Source organism: Nannospalax galili, unplaced genomic scaffold (genome assembly GCF_000622305.1).
Source record: "Nannospalax galili isolate Female #2095 unplaced genomic scaffold, S.galili_v1.0 scaffold1488, whole genome shotgun sequence".
NCBI classification, from domain to species: Eukaryota; Metazoa; Chordata; class Mammalia; order Rodentia; family Spalacidae; genus Nannospalax; species Nannospalax galili.
Genome location: NW_008358859.1, coordinates 1274593 through 1280273, shown reverse-complemented (window position 1 = coordinate 1280273; position 5681 = coordinate 1274593).

The window sequence follows — 5681 nt, the reverse complement described above, 5'->3', positions numbered from 1 at the left end:
CACCCGGCTGAATCAACTCATTACAAATTCACTAATTACAACTTATGCCAAGCTCTCCCCCTCAAGGACTCCAATTTTTAAATATTTTATTTATTATTTTTAGAATTTTATGTGTATGAGAGTATTGCCTGCATGCATGTAAGCATACCCATGCCATACAATGCTCACGGAGGTCAGAGGAGAGTATCAGATCCTTTGGAACTGGAGTTACAGACAGTTATTAGTGACCACGTGGGTGCTGGGAACTGAACCCAGGTCCTCTGCAAGAACAACCACTGAGCCGTCTCTCCAGCCCTGACTCCCAATATTTTTCTAAAATAAAATATGCTAAAAATAAAATACAGGGCTGGTTAAGAGCACTTGCTGCTCTTGCAAAGGATCTGGGTTTGCTTCCCAGCACCTACATTGGGAGGCTCACAGCTACCCATAACTCTAACTCCTGGGGATCCAACACCCTCTTCTCGCTTCCAAGGGCATTTGTGTAGGTACACACACACACACACACACATACACACATACACACACACACACACACAAATAATAAAATAAATCTAAAAAAAATACAAACCCACCAACCAACATAAACATTAAAAAAAAAAAATAGAAGTTTTGGCGGCTGGAGAAATGGCTCAGCAGTTAGGAGCACTGGCTGGCGATTCTTGCAGAGGACCCAGATTCAATTCCAGGCATCCACATGGTGGCTAACAGCTAGTCCATAACTCCAGTTCCAGTTGATCCAACACCATCTTCTGGCTTCTGTGAGCATTGCATGACATGGATACACTTACATACATGCAGGCAGTACACTCACACATAAAATAAAAATAAAATATATTTTTTTAAATAGAAGTTTTTCGGGCTGGAGAGATGGCTCAGCGGTTAAGAACACTGACTCTTCTTGTAGAGGACCTGAATTCAAATCCCAGCACCCACATGGCTGCTAACAACTGTCTGTAACTCCAGTTCCAGGGGATCTGATGGCCTCTTCTGTCCTCCGTGGGCATTGCACGACACGGGTGCACTTACCTACATGCAGGCAATACACACGTACACATAAAATAAAAAAATAAATAAAATATTTTTTAATCATTTTTAAAAAGTAGAAGTTTTTCTTTCAAGTTGGCACTTAATTAAAAGGAAACTTTTTCTTCAAACCTGGCTTGACTTGGGACAACACAGGTCCACATTCAACCACTGACAAAGCTGCGGTCACCATCTCTTCTCAGGGTTCGCACTGGTAGGGAAGGGCAGTACTATGGTCCAGATGTCTGCGAACCCCCTATGCTCAAATCCTAACCCCAAGGAATGGTATCAGGGGGTGAAGCCTTTAGAAAGGTGATTAGGTGATGAGGGTGAAACCCTCATGAATAGAATTAGTGCCCTTGTAAAAAAGAGAGAGGTTCTTCACCCCTTCCCCCATGTGAGAAACACAGCGGGACAGTGACTAAGAGGCAGACCTCACTGGACATCTCATCTGCCACAGCTGCTTTCCCAGTACTTTGGAGGCAGAGGCAGGAAGGTTGCTATGAGTTTAGGGCCAGCCTGGGCTACAGTATGAGGCCATATCTAAAAATAACAAAATGACAAACAAGCAAGCTGAGAGCTTGCTCGACAGTTAAGAACCATGCACTGCTCTTCCAGAGGGCCTGCATTCAGTTCGTAGTAATCATGTTAGGCAGCTTACAGGCACCTGTAACTCCAGCTCCTGGGGTGCTGTGTAGGACTGTGCTCTGACAGATAACAGACAGATGACACCTTCCCAAGCTTGGTTACACCAGCTTGCCTAGGAGCATCACAGCTAAGCTTATTAACTATTCATACCATGCAAGGAAGGAGGGAAAGGGAATGTCATCCGGGGACCCTTGCCTAAGAGTCCAGCCACTTCTCCCAACCAACCAGTCGACCCCAGTTGCACGTGGCCTCAGGGAAGGGTTAAGGGTATATAGGCTAGACTGGGGAAGACTAGGGGAGGCATTCTCGCCATTTCATGTGACTATGGGGATTCCATCATCCACGCTTGAATGAAAACTTTCTAGTGCAACCTTGAGGTGGGGCGCACCCACACTCCTGTGAGTAAACCTTCACCCATTGCTCTGTAAGTAAGCCAAATAAACTCATTGGTTTCTTAGACTGCAGTTTGGCAAAATTGTACCTTGTTTTGCTGTTGGGACTCAAGACAGGAGGGGACAGATGTTGTTTATCCCCCCCCCAGAAAGAATTTTAGTAACACGGGGGACCCTCAAGCCTTTGTGGACACCTGCACCATGTGTACATACCCACACACAGACACACAGATGTACACATAATTTAAAAATTTTTTAAAAACCTTTTTGAAAATTAAAAAAACAGAGTTCCTTCCCCAGTCTGCACAGCCCATCAACAGACCACCCAACACTATGGAGGTTTCACACCACCATTCAAGCTTACAGGGGGTTCAACAACAACACCCAACCCTACAGGAGGTTTAAAAATGGATGAGGCGCAACAAAAAAGACCATCAATCCAGAGCTCCTTCTCCCGTCTACTCAGCCCAGCAATGACCCCACCCAACACTACAGAAGGTTTAACTACACTTCCCAGCCCTTCAGGAGATTTAATAACACCCAGAGGAGGTTTAATAAAGGGAAGAGGCTCAACAGAAAGACGTGAGTCCAGATACTAGAGCCTAGCTAGATGCTAGGTACCAGATGCTGTATCAAAAGTGGTTATTATGTGAAGTCAGAGTGCTGGAGAGCTGTTCCCAGCTCCTTCCCTTGTAGGGCTGTTAGCAGCCTCAGACAGGGGAAAAGAGAACTGGGAAAACATTCACACCTAAGGGAGGAAAAAAAACCCTACAGAGCTTACTTCTGAGGGTCCACCTGAAGATCTTCCAAGAGGTTCACCAGAAGGAGGGCTTCAAATGAGGACACAGAACTAAACAAATACACAATTAGGATCACCAGAGCTCTGAGGAAATCACACACACAAAAGGCCAAAATAAATGGAAGGGGAAAAGATTATTTTTAGAAATAGAAACAATGAGGGAGCGGACTGAAGCTTAAATATATCCTTAGAGAAATGATAAAACATGCTGCATCTGTTATGCCTTAAATGTACCGTTTCCCCCACAGGCTCAACATTTAGATGCTTAGTCCCCAGATGGTAACATTATTTTGGGAGGTTCTGGAAACTTTGGGAGATGGGACCTGGCTGGAGGAAGTAGGTCACCACAGGTGGGTTCTTGGGGGTATGTAATTCCTGCTGACTTCCTGTCTCATAGTCTGCATCCTAGCCCACTGTGATGTGAGTTGAGCATGCCTTCCCTGGCCTGATAGATTCAACTTCCTGAAACCATGAGTCAAAATAAATCCTCCTTTAAGTTGTCTATGTCAGGTAATTTGATCAAAGAGATGGAAAAGTAACTAATTAGTATCAACGAAACTCTTCTTTTTTAAATTTTTACATTTATTTATTTGGGGGGAGGGTGAACTTGCCACAGAACACATGTGGAGGTCAGAAAAAAACATATGGGAGTCACTTCTCTCCTACCATAGTGACTCTGGGAATTTAACTCAGAGCATTAATGCCTTGCCAGCAAGCATATTCATCCACTGAGTTCTTTCAATGGCCCCTTGATAAAACTCTTTAAAAAAAAAAGAATAATCAGGGCTGGAAAAATGGTTCAGTGGTTAAGAGCACTGACTGCTCTTGCAGCACCCACATGATGGCTGACAACTGTCTATAATTCCAGTTCCAGGAGGTCTGATGCCCACTTCTGACCTCCACAGACAATGCACAACATGGGTGCACTTATGCACATACAGGCAATACACTCAACACATGAAATAAAAGAACAATAAACAAATATGTGAAATATCATAGTATTACAAAGTTTTTATGGCAAAAAGATTGGAAGATATATTTGGTATCTCTAAAAATATTAAAAAGAAGAAAAACCAGAAAATGGAGAATCAGTTCATAAGTTCCAATATCATGATAAAGACAGTTGGAGAAACACCCAAATACATTTTTTTTTCCAGCAGTCATGGACACAATTTTCTGGGCAGGGAGGCAGATGCCTGTAATCTCAGCACTCAGGAAGAGAATCAAGAATTAAAGATCATCCCCAGCTAAATAGCAAATTCAAGACCAGCCTGGGCAACATAAAACTCTGGAAAATAAAATAAGAGCCTGCTGATTGCATAGCACAACAATTTTTTTTTTGTCTTTTTGAGACGGGGTCTCCCTGTAGCTCCAGCTGTCCTGAAGTATTTTTGGAGTTCTTTTTTTGGTGGGGGTCTTTTTGAGACGGGGTCTCCCTGTAGCCCTAGCTGGCCTGGAACTCACTTTGTAGACCAGGCTGGCCTTGAACTCACAGAGATCCGCCTGCCCCTGCTTCCTGAGTGCTGGGATTAAAGGCGTGTGCCACCACGCCTCACTTATCACAATAAATTTTATAAGATCTGTATAATCCACAGAATTTCAAAACACCAGTATAAAATCAGTATCCCATCCCACCCAAAGAAAACAACCAAGGCAGTTACAAATCCTCAGGAATTATAATGGAATCCTACTGTTAATAATATGGAAAACGAAAATGAGCATGACTTACAAAATTCCAAGGAGAAATGTTTGGCACCCAGACTTTTATACCCAGACAAACTATCTACATATCAAATAAACATATATAGAGTAAGATCATCTAAGGTCTCACAAAGAAAGTAGTAAGATGTCTATAAAACAACAGAATGAAACAGGAGACAGAGAATCTGGGAAACAGGGTTGCCAGCACCAGAGAGGAGTCCTGAGTCATGTGACACTTGTAGACCAGAGAAGATTCAGGAATGAAACAGGCCATCTGGTTCCATATATAAAGTTACAAAAGATGTCAACTAATTGCAGATGAGCATGGACCAGTAGTCACTTGAAAATGAGACTGTAGATAGAGGTTGGTTATAAAGGGGCATGAGGAAGCTTTTGCTCTAGTAATGGATCTGTGATGTTTAAAAACATTTTATTTGGCCAGGTGTGGTGGCACATGCCTTTAATCTCAGCACTTGGGAGGCAGAGGCAGGCAGATCTCTGTGATACTTGAAAAGGGGATTTATTGGACCGGCTTACACAATATGGGGTCTGCGTAGTCCAACAATGGCTTTCTTTGCACTGGAGAGACCTGGTGGCTGCTCAGTCAGGCTGAATAACTCAGCAGTCCCATTCAGACACCAAAGGCTTGGGGGACTCCTGGAGAACCACTGGTCCTCAGTATACACTGAAAGGCCAAACAATCTGGGTTCCGATTCTCTGCATCCGGCAGTGGCAGAGACAGTGTAGACAAAGTAAGAAAATTTGTGAAGGGATGAGGAGGAAGAGGCAGCAACAGAGAGAATAGAGAGAATAAGAGGTTTTTAAGGTCTAACATACTTAATTAGGGTCCCAAAAGTTAAAAGAGAATCATGACATCACATAATAGAAGCCCAAGGGAACGAAATTACATTGTTAAAGTTCTGGAAAACAAAATAACAGTTAACGTAAACTTCTTTACCTTTTTTTTAAAGTTTAAATCTTTTTAAAAAAATATTTTTATTTATTATTTTTATTTTATGTCTATGAATATAATGCCTGCATGCAGGTAGATGCACCCATGTCATGCAATGCCTGTGGAGGTCAGAAGAGGGCATTGGATCTCCTGGAAGTGGACTTAC